The sequence below is a fragment of the Myotis brandtii genome, unplaced genomic scaffold (genome assembly GCF_000412655.1).
Source record: "Myotis brandtii unplaced genomic scaffold, ASM41265v1 scaffold441, whole genome shotgun sequence".
NCBI classification, from domain to species: Eukaryota; Metazoa; Chordata; class Mammalia; order Chiroptera; family Vespertilionidae; genus Myotis; species Myotis brandtii.
In genome coordinates this window covers 1,713,705-1,730,652 of record NW_005366873.1, presented here as the reverse complement: position 1 = coordinate 1,730,652, position 16,948 = coordinate 1,713,705, and the positions used below count along the sequence as shown (strand labels likewise).

Genomic DNA, 16,948 nt, shown 5'->3' with positions numbered 1-16,948 from the left:
AACGAAGTAGCGATACACTCGGCAGCATGGATGAACTGTGGGATCATTACGCTAAGTGAATGATACCATTTATCTGGAACATTTAGAATAAACAAATCCACAGAGACAGAGAGCAGATTAGTGGTTGCCAGGGGCTAGGAAAAAAAGGGAGTGGGAAGAGGCCACTGTGAATGGGTATGGGTTTCCTTTGGGGTGATGAGAATGTACCAGAATGGAGACAGTCGTGGTGGTTGCACAACAATGTGAATGTACTAAATCAGATACTTTAAAACAGTGAAATTTATATTAATAGATTTTTTAAAATATATTTTATTGATTTTTTACAGAGAGGAAGGGAGAGGGAGAGTTAGAAACATCGATGAGAGAGAAAGATCGATCAGCTGCCTCCTGCACACTCCCTACTGGGTATGTGCCCGAAACCAAGGTACATGCCCTTGACCAGAATCAAACCTGGGACCCTTGAGTCCACAGGCCGACGCTCTATCCACTGAGCCAAATCGGTTAGGGCTTAATAGATATTTTATCACTTAACAAAAAAAAAAAATAGGCATTGGGATTGGATGGTATATGATCTAAGGAGAGGAGGTTGATGGAGAGAGTCCCGAATGAGCCCAGAGCACCCCGGGTAGGCAGAGCAGGGTGAGCCAGCAAAGGAGGCTCAAAGGGCGGGAACTACGCTGTAGGAGGAAATACAGGAACATTGCTGTCCTAGAACCCAAATGAGAAACATGTTCCAAGGAGAGGAGAGTGACCATCTTGTCAAAGAGCGACGATGTGTGCCTTGCGGGTGGATGTTGCCAGATTTGTCCACGCAGAGTGGAACCATTTTGCACTCTCATCAGCCTGCAGGAAGGGGCTCATTTCCCCACAGTCTTGCCAGCAGATCGTGTGGTCAACATGTTTGCCAATCGCAGAGGCAAGAAATGGGTCTCAGGGTGGTTTTCACCTGCAATCCTCTTATGGAGAGTGAGGCCGAGCATCTTCTCAGGCGTTCAAGGCCCACGTGTGTCTTTCTTGCCTCTTTCTTTCCTCCAGGCTCGCTATTCCAGATCCCAGGGCAAGCGGGTTTTTAATGCTCTGACAATAATGATACTTCAACTGGCAACAATTTAAAGATTCTTGGTCAGTCAGAAGTGTTGCCTGCCAGAGGTTTTACATGGCCACAGACAACGTTTTCAATAAAAATACAAAGAAACAAGAAAAAGAACTAAACAAAGAGAATGGGACGTCCACCCATGTTTCTATTGCCCTGTGTTGGAAAGAACGCATGTGTCCTCTGATTCCATTTCAAGTCTTTCATTGTGGTCGTTTGGTTTGGTGCTTTCTGATGGATGCCGCCTACTTGCATGGAATCATTATGAAGTTTCCAAAGAAAGTTCTTTGTAATGCGTTCAGAAGGAAATTGAGAGGAAAATAAACTGAGCTGAGGTACGGAAACAGAGCTGGGGAGTTCAAAAAATAAATAAAAAGCAAGAAAACTATTTGCTCATCACAAATGAAGCTAAAAAATATAGCTGCACAAACAGATGACTAAATAATACTCAGGCTCCTCTTTAAGTACCATGTTACATAAGATTTTTCTACCAAACTGATATCACCCTTAGAAACACTGAGATGTGACATTTTTTTTAAAAAAAATATAGTTTCATATACATCCAGCACATGCACAGCAGATATATCTGCAAGGGGCTGGCAATGCTGCATGTAGAGTGAACATAGTAAGAGAGGATCTTGGATTTTTCCTACTTGGGCTTCTGGGTCCATATTTAGTTCCTGTTTGCTTTCAATATGACTTGCACAGCATAGTGGTTAAGCAATCATATGCTTTACAAAGTGTTCCCCTGATTCTTCCCAGTACCCACCTGGCACCATACATAGTTACTCCTATGTTATTGGCTATATTCCCCATGCTGTACTCTACGTCCCTATTCTGTAACTACCAACTTGTACTTCTTAATCCCTTTACCTCTGTCACCCAGGCTCCCAAGGTGCCTCCCTCTGGCAACCGCAAGTCCACTCTCTGTGTCTAGGCGTCTGTAAGCCATTGTTAATACCAAATGGCAAGATGAGTCATCAGACTGAGTTCTTGGACTTTAATCAGGTGAGGTTTGGGGTTTTTTTGTGAGGTTTTGTTTCTTTGGGTTGGTTTGTTTTGTTTTTTTTTTGGCATAAATGTCAGGCTCACTTAGTCCATGACCACATTCAGGTTGAACTGTTATCAGCTCTGTCCTTTATGGCTACTGACGACAATTAGATATGCAACTTAAGGATGTACAGAATCAGGATGCTCATGAGCTTCAGACTCTATAGTAAGTCTAAATCTATATACTGAAGGGAGTGATTTCTTAGTCAAACCTCTGCTAGCCGATACTGTAGGCTCTAAATCACCCTCCCAATCAAAATCATTACTTTAAGGTCACAAAAATCCTGTTTTTCAACAGACTCTAGATGACTGAGTGCCTGGTTTTACCTTACCTCGAAGACCAGCTTTGTTCTTAAGTGATAAAGGTTTGTTGTATCTCCCCTGCCCAGTTAGTTGCTGTCTGTCACACTAATTCTAGCTCAGGGAACAGCGGTGGACAGCAACTCTGAGATGTCTACACAATTGCTAAAAAGAGGTCTCTACAACAACTAAGTGGATTGGCAGATTTTTCTCCTCCTGGTATTTTGAATTATTAAAGTGAACCTGGATTTTTCTATTCCATTTGCAAGAAAACAGTTGAGTTCTTGGTTTCTAATGAAAGCTATAAAAGAGCAGTCTATGTATCCCTACCTTAAGCCCATACCTAACAGAGATATGCCTCACACCACCCCACCCTTCTCCCCACCGCTGTGCTGAGACCCAGGCTACTTCCTCAGCACACGTGGAAACTGACCCGACCACAGTCAGCCTGTGGCATTCACGGCTTTGTGACAGACGGCAACCCTTCAACACACTTGACTTGTTCTCACCAGGGCAGGGTCTGGATGCCATTTGGGGGTGGGGGTGGGGGCGGGGCATCTTCAGTGTGAGATAAGCCAAGTCACCATGCATGCCCTTTGTCCCAGCAGACTTATAACAACTACAGCATGTGTGAGCTACAGGCGACTGAAGAATGTGCCTAAGGTGGCCGGCTTTCTCACACAGAGTAACACCTTGCTATGGGCTGAGGTGTGTCCCTCAAAAACATGTGCTGGAGTCCTAACCTTCAGCACCTCAGAAGGTGACCTTACTTGGAGAGAGGGTCTCCTTTTGAATTTATCTTTATTGTTGAAAGTGTTAAAGATGTCCCCTTTGCCCCATGGACCCCTTCTAGCCCACATCCGCCCCCTCCCCTACCCTAGGCTTCACCACACTACTGTCTGTGTCCATGGGTTATGCATATATGCATATAAGTTCTTTAGTCAATCTCTTTCCACCCAGTCTTTATAGAAGCAATCAGGATAAAATAAAGACATTAAGGCAGGTCCTGTTTCCAATATGGCTAGTGTCTTCGTAAAAAGAAAAAATTTGGACACACACATAGACATGCAGAGAGGGAAAGATGGCCATCTACAAGCCAAGGAGAGAGGCCTGGAATAAATCAGTCCCTCTCAGTCTCAGAAGAAACCAACTCACTCACACCTCATTGACCCAGCACTAAACCCCTCACACTTTGCTTATCTCCCATGAAAGATGCCCCCCCTACACCCCCAAATGGCATCCAGAATGGAACAGTCCATATAAATTCCCTTTCTACATAATATGTGTCCTACAAAATAACAAGTTCCCAAATTGTCATACTACTTTTTAATATATATATTTTTATTGATTTCAGGGAGGAAGGAAGAGGGAGAGAGAGAGAAACATCCATGATGAGAGAGAATCATTGATCGGCTGCCTCCTGCAGGCCCCCCACTGGGGACGGAGCCCGAAACCCCGGCATGTGCCCTCACTGGGAATCGAATGGTGACCTCCTGGTTCATAGGTCGATGCTCAACCACTGAGCCACGCCGGCCAAGCTCATACCACTATTTTTTAATAAAAACATTTCTAAATGCACACTCCGTGTTCTTAAGCTGAGGACAGTGAACATCCTCGGAACCTTTCTTGGTGACACAGGAACCATGAGTGATGGTGAGGGACAGCACACTGTGCCTCTGGAGGAAATGACCTGACTGGCTTCCCTGTTTTCTCCTCTAATAGGAAGTTCCCGGATGACCCCTGGGCCCCCTGCCTCGCCCTCGTTCCTTCCCTCCAATATGCATCTCCTAATCTGTTGTGAAAAACCAGAAACCGGACAAACAAGACATTGCAACTCTTTCTGAAATAAAATTAATAGCTCCAAGTTAGGGTCTGAAAGACTCTCCTAGGGATTAAACCACATGGACTTGGAAAAAGCTCTTTTGTTGTCTTCTTTCCTCTCCCTTCTCAGTGGGAGAGGTGGTCAGACCCTTGTACTCGGGGAAACTTAAGTGTCTTTGCTACAGTGACACAAAGTAGGTCACATGAGACTCTTCTGGCCTCCTCCCCGACATGTTATGAATTTATACCATAAGAAGCAGCAGCTTGGATCAATTATAGCTCAGAAAAAAGAAAAAAAAAAGGTTCTCTATTAAGAGCCCAATGGGGCTTTGTTTTGCCATTGTTGCTCATTTATTTGGAATATGGTTATACCATAGGGTAGAACTCTCTAGAACAGCCGTGGACAAACTACGGCCCGCGGGCTGGATCCGGCCCGTTTGAAATGAATAAAACTTAAAAAAAAAAAAAAAGACCGTACCCTTTTATGTAATGATGTTTACTTTGAATTTATATTAGTTCACACAAACACTCCATCCATGCTTTTGTTCCGGCCCTCCGGTCCAGTTTAAGAACCCACTGTGGCCCTCGAGTCAAAAAGTTTGCCCACCCCTGCTCTAGAATGACCTTTCCATGATGTAAAATTCGTTTTGGAAATTCTAACTCCCCAGATGGAACAATGATCAGATTAAATGGCCACAAAAGAAGAAACTTCCCTTTAAAAAAAAAAGTACTACCAAATTAGATTCTTTACTACATCCTCTCACTTCTATAAAGAACTTTCATTCAATTGGTCAACTTCTGCTGAGTGGAAGCCAGCTCCTTTGCCACCCTTGATTTTGTTTAGCATGAAGGTATTTTCTGCTTTATGTCCCCATCTGTGGTGGGGAAAAAAAATTTTTTTTAAATAAAATAAAGACTAATGTTTATTAAGTACTTATGATGAGCCAGGCACTATGCCAAGTGCTTTATATACGTTATCTTATCACATCTTCCCCAACATCTCTGAGGGAGCTGTGATGATTATTGTCATGCACCAGGGAACATTTCGGTCAATGATGGACCCTGTATATGACAGTGTTTCTATAAAATTACAGTAAGCCCCCTTTTAACGTCGTTGATAGGTTCTTGGAAACTGAGACTTAAAGCATAACTGATATGTAACACAAACAATTTGCCAGGGGCTAATGGATACAGACAAGAGTTAAGTTCCAAGATATTTTTCTGGTCACAAACACATCACCAAAATTCAAAATAAAGAGCCAAACACTTCAACTATTCAACACTGAAATAAATGTGAGCTATACATACATTTAAGAAAAATTAATACAAACAAGTGAGATAACGATTGTCCAACCCGCTTTTTCCAGTTCTGGGTCCTGGGTGGCCAGAGCTCAGGGTGCAAGACGGGATGGCCTTCCATCGTAGGGCCTCTCAGACTGGGACAATTCAGACACCCGACTCACCTCACCTGCACATCTCTGGGACATGCTAACCTAACTCAGGGAAGGCCTGCACGGCAGCCTTACAAACTCAAAAGACCTAAAGTAACCACAAAGGATGGTCCGAAATTAAAGCCTTTAATTAAAAGACAAAGATCAACTTCTACCGTCTTTTTGCATTGAAAATAACATACCTATGGAATACCAGGGTAACTTGAACTTCCCTTTTTCCAGATGCCTCAGGGCACAGCCAAGGCACCACAGCAGAAACCACAAGTTCCCTCATTGTTATTGTTATATGTTCATTGTTGACTGTTAACTATCCTGGACTGACCTATGTAAAGGAAGCATGTGTCTATCATTTCACATTTTACCCAATCCCAGAGGTTTCCTGCCTCCCTAATCTATCACCAATGGATTTCTTGTAACCCACTTACGCCTCCTCCTTTGATGGAAATGTATAAAACTAAGTGAAAAGCCGCCATTTTTCAGAGCACTATCTCAATACGTTGAGATTCTGCTTCCTGGTAATTGTCAACACTGTGTCTCAAATAACTCACAAAAATTCTTTACAGGCTTGAAGGATTTTACTTAACACATGGGAGGAAACCAGGGCCCAAGAGAAAATCCACGCAGACATGGGAAAACATGCAAACTCCACACAGACAGTGGCCTGGCCAGGGATCATTTTTTTATTTTCTCACCAACTTTATAACGGAAACATTGAAGGAAACAACGTTATTCAATGCCCTGCTGTATAACGGGGCTGAAAAATTCTTATCTAGTGACGTCACAGTTTACACAACACCCTAGCGCAACACGTTCCCCATGTGTATGCAGCGATTCTGATGTAAACAAACCTACTGCCTGCCAGTCATATAAACCTACAGCACAGATCATCACAGCGGTAGGCTGTACCATCCAGGACTGCTTCAGGGCACTCTATGATGTCGGCATGATGAGGAAATCGCCTACGGACCCATTTCTCAGAACACATCCCCCTCCTTTAGCCTTAATGACTGGATTCCCTTTAAGGCAGCGGTTCTCAACCTGTGGGTCGAGACCCCTTTGGCGGTCGAACGACCCTTTCACAGGGGTCGCCTAAGACCATCCTGCATATCAGATATTTACATGATGATTCATAACAGTAGCAACATTACAGTTATGAAGTAGCAACGAAAATAATTTTATGGTTGGGTCACAACATGAGGAACTGTATTTAAAGGGCCAGACGGTTGAGAACCACTGCTAAGGAATGATGAAATTCAAATACCATTTTGAGTGAGTCATCCAGGTACTAACGGGCAGAACCTGGATTTTAATCCAGGCAGTCTGACTCCAGAATCTGCCTTCTTTAAAAAACAAACAAACAAACAAACAAACAAACCATTGGGCTGGGAATCAGAAGACTTTGGTTCTAGTGCTTTTATTTATTTTTATTTTTTGTTACTCCTCAGCTGAGGATATCTTTCCATTGATTTTTAGAGAGAGTGGAGGGGGAGAGACAGAGAGAAACATCAATGTGAAACAGACACATTGATTGGTTGCCTCCTGCACAGAGATAGAGCCTGCAACTGAGGTACCTGCCCTTGACCAGAATCAAACCCAAGACCCTTCAGTCTGCAGGCCAATGTTCTATCCACAGAGCCAAACCAGCTAGGGCTAGAGCCTGCCTTCTTGATCATTATGGCATAGAGAGAGAAGTAAATGTCAAAATTAATTACTAACATTAGTGTAATCTGCTAAAGCACCATAATCAAAATTATGTAATAGAAAGCACATTAAAAAAAAAACTGCATAGACCAAGGATATTTTCAAAATCTCCCAACAATACTGGTTATGCTATAAAATACTGATGATTATTTTTGCAAGGTTAATTATGGGTTTGTAAGTTGCTTAATAAATTACTTTCATTTAAATCACCTCCCAGAAGAGTTCTTATGAAAAACACTACATGTGTGGAAAATTTTTAAACCAAGATCATTATCCTTACGACAGAGCAACGGAAAGGCATATAATCTCTATTAATTAGTAATGGGGGAAATGTCAAATATGTCTGCTTGCAGAGTAGCAGGGGGTGGGGAGAAGGAGAGTGGGATGGAAATGGCGACAAGTCACAGGAATCATCACTGTAGACATTTTCAGAATAAGAAAATAAAACATTTTCAGGACTGTGACAATACGGCCATTTTCCAGGCTTTTCAGAGAGCCTCAAAGCTTAATGTATATGTGACTTAATTACCTCGTCTGGAACAATACATGTCAGCATGCGGAAATGACAGAGCAAGTCGAGCTTGCTTTTTAATTTTCTGCTTCAAACTCCCAAACAGCTTTATTTTGCCTCTTAAATAAAATTCCCAAGGTTGTCACAACTTTTGGGTCTTGGATTCTCGGTAAGAGTGAAATCGTTTTTCCAGTTACAGATTTAAAAAACAACAACGAAACAAAACAAAAGTACTTAATTGCTTGGCTTTTCTTTGGTGTTCTTTTGTCTTCAGAGTTAGATTTATGTGGCACTTTTGGAAAAGCACACAGAAATATACTAACAGTGAAAATTTCATTTGTGTAGATAAATATGATTATTCTCCTAGCTCTATTATATTTTAATAAATTAAAAAATACAAATGAACAATGCATGATATAATCTCTTCACTTATTTAGTGCTATTGACTTAAAAAAAATTACTCCAGAGGAGAAGACAAAAATCACAAAGTCAAGCATGAGAAGGACTCAGTGTGCCCTTACTGGTCTGACGATGGAGAAGACCATGCGAGAAAGAATGCAGGAGGCATTTGCAGAGAGTGGCCTCTGGTGACAGGCAGCACAAGAAGCAGGGAGGGACCACAGTCCTACAACCAGAGCAAACACATTCTGCCAAGAACTATGGTGAGCTTGGAAGAAGAACCTGAGCAGGCGACAAAAATGCAACCTGGATGTCACCCTCACCAGAGAACCCAACCTCTCCAGCCTTCTCATCTACAGAACTGTGAGATAACACACCAATGTTACCGCAGGTCAGGAAAAGCCACGGATCCAGGCAGGCGGATTGGTGTGGAAGGCGGGGTGGTGAAGGCCTAAAAGCCTTCCCTCTCACTGATCCCCAAATGGATTTGGTCTCTTCCCCACGGGCCAGCCAGGAGAACACTGTATTTAGAATTGCCACCCCTTATCTTCATTGGGCACTAAAGCCACTGCCCCAACTACACTTGATAACTTGACTCCAGGAACTCTCCTTCAGTGCTCCCAAGCCCAGCCCCAAAAAGGGATACCGGTGGGATTCCAGCGTCTGTGGAGACCAGATGGCCTCGGGCTCCTCTGGGGGGAAAGGTGAGACCTGGAGGTCCCCCTCTGTCCTTCCAGAGGCCACCTGAGGACGGGCTTGGTGGGGGCAGGCTCCTTGTCTTCTGCTCATTGGGGAAAGTTGGTCACGAGTTCTGGAGAACCGCATATCCAGTGGGAATGTTCACGCCCGCGTGCTGAGGAGCATCTCTTTGATGTTGATCTCTTGGAACTTTCAGGGGTTACAAAGGACCGAAAGCCACAGCTGTCTTTGGGGGGCCCCTTTGGAAGATGTGAAAACAAAGAGCTGTGAGGTCGGCTGGAGAAGACAGCCCAGAAGAGAGAGAGACAGGAAAGAGCAGAGAATGACAAAGGAGAAGGGAGAAAGCAGGGAATGGAAGGGAGGGGAGCTGGGTGGCCACCTCGATGGTTTCAGTGGGTGGGTCCGGGGACCACAGCTCCTCACCCTGAGTCCTCCTACCCTTCACTGCTCTGCCCCCAAACACATTTCTATGGAAACTGCAAAGCGTAGGCAGGCATTTGCTCCTCTAGTTCCCTTTCCCAGGAAGGGATGAGGGGGGCTATGTTGGTCTCCAAGTGAGTGGAAGCCAAGTCTGCAGCCTCCTCTGCTCCCTTGGAGACCACTGGGGGGTTGAGAATCGCATGGAAGCTTTGGGCATATGTAACTTTATGCTAAATTTATACCAAATGGAAAATAATTTTTTTCTACCTGTGATCTTTTCCAAGTTCATCATTTGTATTTTGAATTTAAATTAGTATGTAGCCCCATGTATCAACTAAAAATTCTGGGTTTTGTGTGATGTGTCAAAATGTCTTCCACTGTACAACTCTAAATTTTTTCCTCGAGGCAGTTTTGGAGCAAGAAATTGGATCTTTATTCCCTTTTTAAATGAGCCGAACAGATGAGCTAATAAACTCGCAGATCCTCTCCGCCTCAGAGATCAGTGCCGGTTAGAGAGGGTTACTTTACTTTCCCTAGGAGGGTCCTCAGTCATTGGAAAAGATCACTGGTGTAACTTAGACAAAATCAGTTGTCATCACCCCCCAAAATAAATAAATTACTCCATGACCCGTCCGAGCCCCCAGATATATCATTCAATTAAGTGATGCCGACAAGTGGTGGTAGGTGGGCCGAAACCTGGGAAGGATGCAGGTTGTGGTTAAAGATTAGCTCGGGAGGCAGGGGAGGCAAGAACTCCCTTTTCTTGAAAACTTAAGCGCGTCTCTCCTCTTCTGCTTTGGTTTCTCCGTATTAAAATGAGAAGTAAAACAAAACAAAACAAACAAAAACCCCAACCATTTCTCCAGCAGCGTGAAACGTGATTTATGCTTAGAAAAAGTCTGCAGAGGAGGTCGTTGCCCCGTGAGCATCTAATTAAGGGACAACGCTGTGAAAACAGGAAGCCATCATAGGGTAAAGGTCTCCGGCAGGTTTTATTCACGGAGCTGCAACGCTGAGACATTATGGAAAATAAATGTCGTGTCAACGGCATGGTATTTATTTTCAAAGCGAGAAGGCTGACCACACTGGTGATCAAAACCAAAGCGGAGGCGGCGCTCTCTCCATGGTGTCTTCAGACTCTGCCCTGCCAGGGCCTCTGTTCACGGGGTGGGTCTGGATGAGCTTTCACACAGTCGGTAAGTGAGACGTTAACAACAGTGACATCTACGCAATACAAAGAAGCGGGAGAACATGGGAGGAGATACCTGTGTCATCTGCTCAAAGTAATGAGTGCAAAGAGAGAACTGTAAATGGTTTGTTTTCTCCCAGGGGCAGGGCAGACAGCTTTCCCCCCTGGTTCCCTCTGGCAGTTCCACCCAGCGGGACGGCCCAGGTGCCACCTTCCATGGAGCAATGGAACACACGTCTGCCTTTACTGTGGAGAACCCACTGAGCATAGGCTTGTAAGTGGTGGGTCTGTTGCCCAGGAATGTATGAAGTACCAAGTGCATGGCCAGAATAAATGGGAGCTAAAAATGTTTAAAATGTATCATCCCCACCCTTCAGAAACTCAAAACAAGGACCGGAGGGATTCTTGCAGCTACACACTCCTTAGCTCGTTCAACATAATTGTTTTATCTGGAACACAGTAAAATTGTTCAAATAAAACCTAGGGTTTTCAATTAGCACAGCTTGTTGTCATTACAAGCTCTGGACTAGAGCAAATGAAGGCCAACTCTTCGCCGAATGCTTTTCATTGGTAGTGGTAATACTCCTTTAAAATGGTACAAAATATCCCCCACATTTAAAAAATATATATATATTTTTTTGATTTTAGAGAGGGAGGGAGAGGAAGATAGAGAGAGAGAGAGAGAGAGAGAGAGAGATAGAAACATCAATGAAGAGAGAGAAACATCAATAAACTGCCTCCTGCATGCCCCCTGCTGGGGATGAAGCCCAAAACCCAGGCATGTGCCCTGACCAGGAATCGAACTGTGACCTCCTGGTTCATAGGTCGATGCTCAACCAGTGAGCCACACTGGCCGGGCGTGATAATACTTCTATTGCCACTAGCACTTTAAGGTGAGATTCAGCTGATGATCAATCGATTTGTATTCATTATACAACTGAATAAGAACAGACTTTTTAAAAATTGGCTTCACTTCCTTTTTTTTTTTTAACTGACTAGTCATGGCACGAAACAGTTGACTTGAGGAAAACAATTCTTTATCTGCTGCTATTATTTCACCACTGAAATACTTTAAAGAAATTTATTTATTTCAAAGAATCATGTAAACAAATACTTTTTTTTTTTTAAGAACAGGGTACATAGTTAGGAAGGATGCCATAAAAGAGAGGGAGGACTTTCTTAAAAAGAAGATTTGCTGAAAGTCAAAGCTTTTAAAAACAGTTCACTGTTACCCAGCCTCTGAGTCATAGTAGTATCTTGTGTAAGAAAGAAAGGAGCCAAACTGATTAAAGAGAAGTTTATTAACATGAATGGAGTCCTCACGCAGGCCAATCCTGACGCCTTGCCTGGGGTGAAATGTCATGGTGATTAAAGACAGCAGTCAATGCATTACACGTATATGGTGCTATTGAGGATTCAAGAAGCTTTCGCACACACTGTCACATTTAATTCCGGCAAAACCCTGTGAAGGAACGAATATCCATTCTCAAGGTGAAGCCACCGCTGAAGGTCAAATAGAAAGTGACAAAGCCAGGACACACACCTTGATCTTCTGCCTCTCGGGTCTGAACACTTCCCAATATATCCCGATTTTGAAAAATATTATTATTGGCTCTAGCATTGTTCAGTGTACTCGTGAGACATACCAGGAAGAGGAGGAGGCGGCAGCAAAGAGGGAGGAAGTGAATGGGAGAGAGGAGAGCTTTTGAATTTTCCAAATAGTCCACACTTTGCTGTGATTACACCACTGTCCTCTGTGCTCGTTCTTATCGAAACAGAGGGAGTTGCTTGTCCCTGTGGAAACTGTGGCTGCAAAACCAGTCTATGACCTTAAGGGCCAGCCACAGGAGCAGGCTGTTCTGTGGTTACTTAGCTCCGAGTGGCTGTTTCAGCAGTAGTTTTGCTTTATATGAAACGTTGTGTATTTTTACTCAGAAACAGCCTCCTGAGCTCTCATAAATCCCACCACTTATTGTCAGCCTCAAGGCAAATTTTGCTGACTTACTGATTTGGTACATTGCTTGGGGCTGTCCTTGGAAATCCCTCCCCCAGATTTCCTTTGGCCTACTTTCCCATAGTTGTCCAGGTAGGCTAACCCTTATTTTTATCTCATTTTCTAGCCAAGCCAACTCAAGAATGGAAATGTCTTCACCAAGTTCATGGCCTACAACCATAGGTGGGTTGGATGTCTATAACCCACTGCTGTGCAGACCTTTAATTTAATCTAGAAATTGAACCAGATTCAAGTCATCAGCCATTCTCCCAGGGCAGAAATACCTGGGTATATAGTGTCATAAAGGAAGGCTTAAAAACGTATACCATTGGTGGAGGGGTCAATGGGGACAAAGAAGGGGACATCTGTAATACTTTCAATAATAAAGATAACTATTTCTTAAAAGAACCAATTTTGCCATCTGCCTAACTGATGTAAACAACAGTTGAGTTCCTACGGCATATTTTTGGTCACAAACATATCACCAAACTTTTAAATAAAGACCCAAAATACTTTTAACCGTAAACAATGAAACAAATGTGAGCTATACATATATTTAATTGATTAACAGGGAAAAGAGGTCATTCGCCTAGAATATTTGTGAAGATCAGGTAGTGGTTTTTACAGATGTGGATGTGCCTGGCCCCTCTGGAACACCTATGCCCCACTTTATTCATTACTGAGTAGGTATGATATACATTTGTTTACCTCATGAGCCTATCTTGCATTTGTAAGTTATTTTGAAATGCTTATATAAAAACTAGAGGCCTGGTGCACGAAAATTTGTGCACTGGAGGGCGGGGTCCCTCAGCCCGGCATGCCCCCTCTCACAGTTCGGGAGCCCTCAGGGGATGTCCTACTGACAGCTTAAGCCCAAGTCTGGCCTCCCTCTGTGGGAGGTGACCAGACCGATCAGGGGAAGGCACCGCCCCCATCACCCCACCACTGCTGCTGCCACTGCCAGCCTCTGGCCCTCCTTGGCCCTCACAGCCGCTGCAGCTTTGTCTGGAAGGACATCCGGAAGACACTGGGTCTATCCGGTCTAACTAGCATATTACTCTTTTATTAATATAGATATTGACTAGGCTATAGGAATATGAGTTAGTACTGTAAATTCTAAGCATAAGGGAAAATTATAACTCCAAAACCACTCAATCATTACTCATACTGGTAAATATGAGAATATTATAATGTTGAACAATCAATATATATGAATCAAAGCTTAATTATAATTAATATTAAGTAACTACTAGTAAACAGGAGAGGTATAAAAATGTATAGGCCAATCCTGGCTCTCACTGAGCTTACAATTCATATGAGAAGAAAAGAGAAAAACATATAAAAATTAAATAGCAATATGAGAGATGTCAAAAGGCAAAATACTGTTCATTGACGCATGAAATGCGATGAGCAGAGTAAATACTATAGGCAGAGGAAGGAGAAATCATTTCCAGAAGCGGTTGATGGAGATGACTGTGAGATGAAAAAAGGTATCAGCCAGATATTGAAGGCTGAATCCACTACGACAGAGATGAAGGAGGGGATTCTTGGTGGAAGGAACTCAAGGGAAGTACAGATACCAAAAAAAAAAAAAAAAAAAAAAGTTTACATCCAGAAAAGGAAAGAAAAGAGAACTGTTAGAGTGGCAGGGAGTTCCAGTACAAGGTAGTTCGGGGAAGGCTACTTGGAAATGGACTGTGGAGGGCTTTGGATGCCAAATTGAGGAGTTAAGGTTTCTGAGCAGACAAGCATCTTGGTCACAGCAGCGTTTTGGAAATACAAATTTGGCTATGGTATGCCGAATCAAGTGGGGCAGAGAGGACTGGAGGCCGGGAGGTCACAGAAAACCCATGCCAAGTTCAGGTGTGAAATGATGGTCGTGGGATGGGAAAGGTAGAGGGGGTGGGGGGGAGGAAATACTGAGGGAGAAGCCCACTAGCTCCCAAAGGTGCTGATTAGCATTTATTGCTGGAGCTTACGGTTATTTTCTCAAATACTGTCAAATCTGTGGGTTCCTACAGTACTGGCACCCAGGCTTCTGCCCTGAAGTGATTCATTTTAACAGCTGTAAGTGGGAATGGGGAAATGGAGGAACTGTTCATTTTGAACTTGCAACATATAATGCCTGTACAAGTGGATATAGTGAACCTTTTCTTCTTGATCTTGTCTAAAGATAAAAAGTGTTAGCTGAAAAGTGCTTCCCCTCCCCCCCCCCAAAAAAATGCCATGAAATGTAGGAATTTTAAAGGAGATCTGAGAACAATTTATTTGGAGAGAAATCTAATGTTAGTCACTGAAGGAAAGCCCCAAGAATCCTGAGCGCCCTTTATGCCTGCAGCCCTCTGGTGGAACTCCTATTACAATACCCTTCTGGTTTTGATTTCCATTTAATGAGTTTATTCTCCAGAAATTCAGAGAAGCTTGGCCTCTCTCTCTCTCTCTTTCAATGAGCGGTGGAAATTTTCTGGAGAGTTTTTCCACAGTTCAAATATCATGCCCCCATACATGTACACAAATAAATGTATACATGATGTGTACAAATACATACATATTGATACATACGCTACAGTTACTGGCACCCAGGCTTCTGCAAGGAACGCCCACAAGCCAGTTCCGGCCTTATCGCTGACAGAAAACTGCAGTCCCTTCGTCCTTCTGGGGCACTTAAACTTGGCTCAGGCTCTTCCAGTAACACTACTTGTCAGAAAGATGGCGCTGGATAGAATGCCTCCTCCCTGCATTCCCTACACCTCACCCCACAGCACGGGGAACATCAAATTCAACATCAAATTCCCTTGGCTATTTTGAGACTGCCCCTTCAAGGGGGTGGAGGGGGGGACAGAAAGAAGCCGGAAGGGAAGACAGGTTTGCGGTGACGTGGGTAACTAAGATTCTCCAAAGCTTACACTGAAGGCAGGGGGCAGGCCCTGGCCCTGGCCCTCCCCTCTTTCTAGCCCGTCTCCTTTCCTTGCTCATCCTAACCTCTCCAAGTTGTCACAGTAAGCTGACAAGTCCCAGGACAGAGTGAATAAACAAATGAACCACCCACCAGCCCCCCCACCCCTTGTTAAACTCCAATGAACAAGTTTGGCCCTAAGGCAAATTTACATACTTGGATTTAAGTAAGAGAAGAGGGTTAAAACTGCTTGTCTTTATGACTGAATACGCATTGCTTTTAGCCCTTGACTTGGGTGGCTGTGGAAGTTAGTCTCTCTGCCAGGTAGAATGGTCTAGTTGCTAGAAAGATGTGTGAGTGATACAGAATATTCTCACGAACCCTTACATGGGTTATTTATTAGAAGCTGTTTCCTTCTCGAGGATTTAATTAAAGGTGTTTTCTTTTCAAAGCTGACCATGGAACTTACCATGGCTTAATCTGAGAGCGGGCTGTGTGTTCCTGGCGACTTATTCTGTCCTTTCGTCCCCACATATAATCCACAGGCAGCTGGGCACAAGGCTCACGAATTTCAAACCGATTCATTTGCCAACTCAAAAACCATGGCTCTAATCTCAACTGCTATCTGCTTTTAATCCTCCTGGGTATTTACATGTTTTCTTCTCTCCTCCCTCCCAACACTAATCCTAGAGTTTTGAGAATCTGGGAACTTGGGCAAAGGAGAAAACAACCAAGAAATCTGAAATCTCAGTTCATTACCTCAACCAAAAACCAACAGAGCCTTTTTGTTTGTATTGGCCCAACTCAAACGATCAGATCAGGTGAATCATAAAGCACAAAATACAGGTGTCCTTACTGGCTGTGAAAAGTCCACAGTGTAATTAAGTGTGCTCTCTCTTGGTGGTGGTGTCATTTACTCTACGCTTAAACGTTTGCGCTTCCTTAAGCCACTGTCTTTGTCGTGCAGGCACACACGGTTGCATCATACTCAGATTCGCCAGCTGGGCCTGGGGAGTGTGTGTTTTTCCTACCGGTCCTCAGCGTTAGCTGTCAGATGCGCTAGCCTTTGCCTTCCTTGCCGCATCTACCGCACTGGCACGCAAGCTCCTGGCGAGAACGTCGCCCAGAGAGCATTCCTGACAGATGCGCGGTTCGCTTTAGCCAGGCGCTCGGCTGGAAAGTTTCCTCTAACCGCGAACACCCGCTTTCTATCCCCGGAGCTGGCAGGGCGCAGGCTGACGGCCCCCGCTAGAAGGGGGAAATGGTTTTACACTCACTCCGCTAGGCTGCCCGACCTGAGGAACAATCTCTCCGCCAAACTCCTCCAACCCCCGCGCACAGGCTGTCCAACGCTCTCTGGGCTTAGAGAACGCCCAGGTCCCCTCTCCGCGGAAGGGAGCGCGGGCTCGCCGGCTGGCGATCTGG

General features: G+C 44.0%; 1 long non-coding RNA gene across 1 annotated transcript; it reads right to left on the bottom strand.

Annotated features, from left to right (window-relative positions):
• Positions 1-565: 565 nt before the first annotated feature.
• On the bottom strand, positions 566-16,942 carry LOC106727527. The gene is made up of 3 exons (XR_001363754.1): positions 16,283-16,942; positions 4,999-5,139; positions 566-1,378 (listed from the first exon to the last, which is right to left on the bottom strand). It is a non-coding gene; the product is annotated as an uncharacterized LOC106727527 (long non-coding RNA).
• Positions 16,943-16,948: the final 6 nt, after the last annotated feature.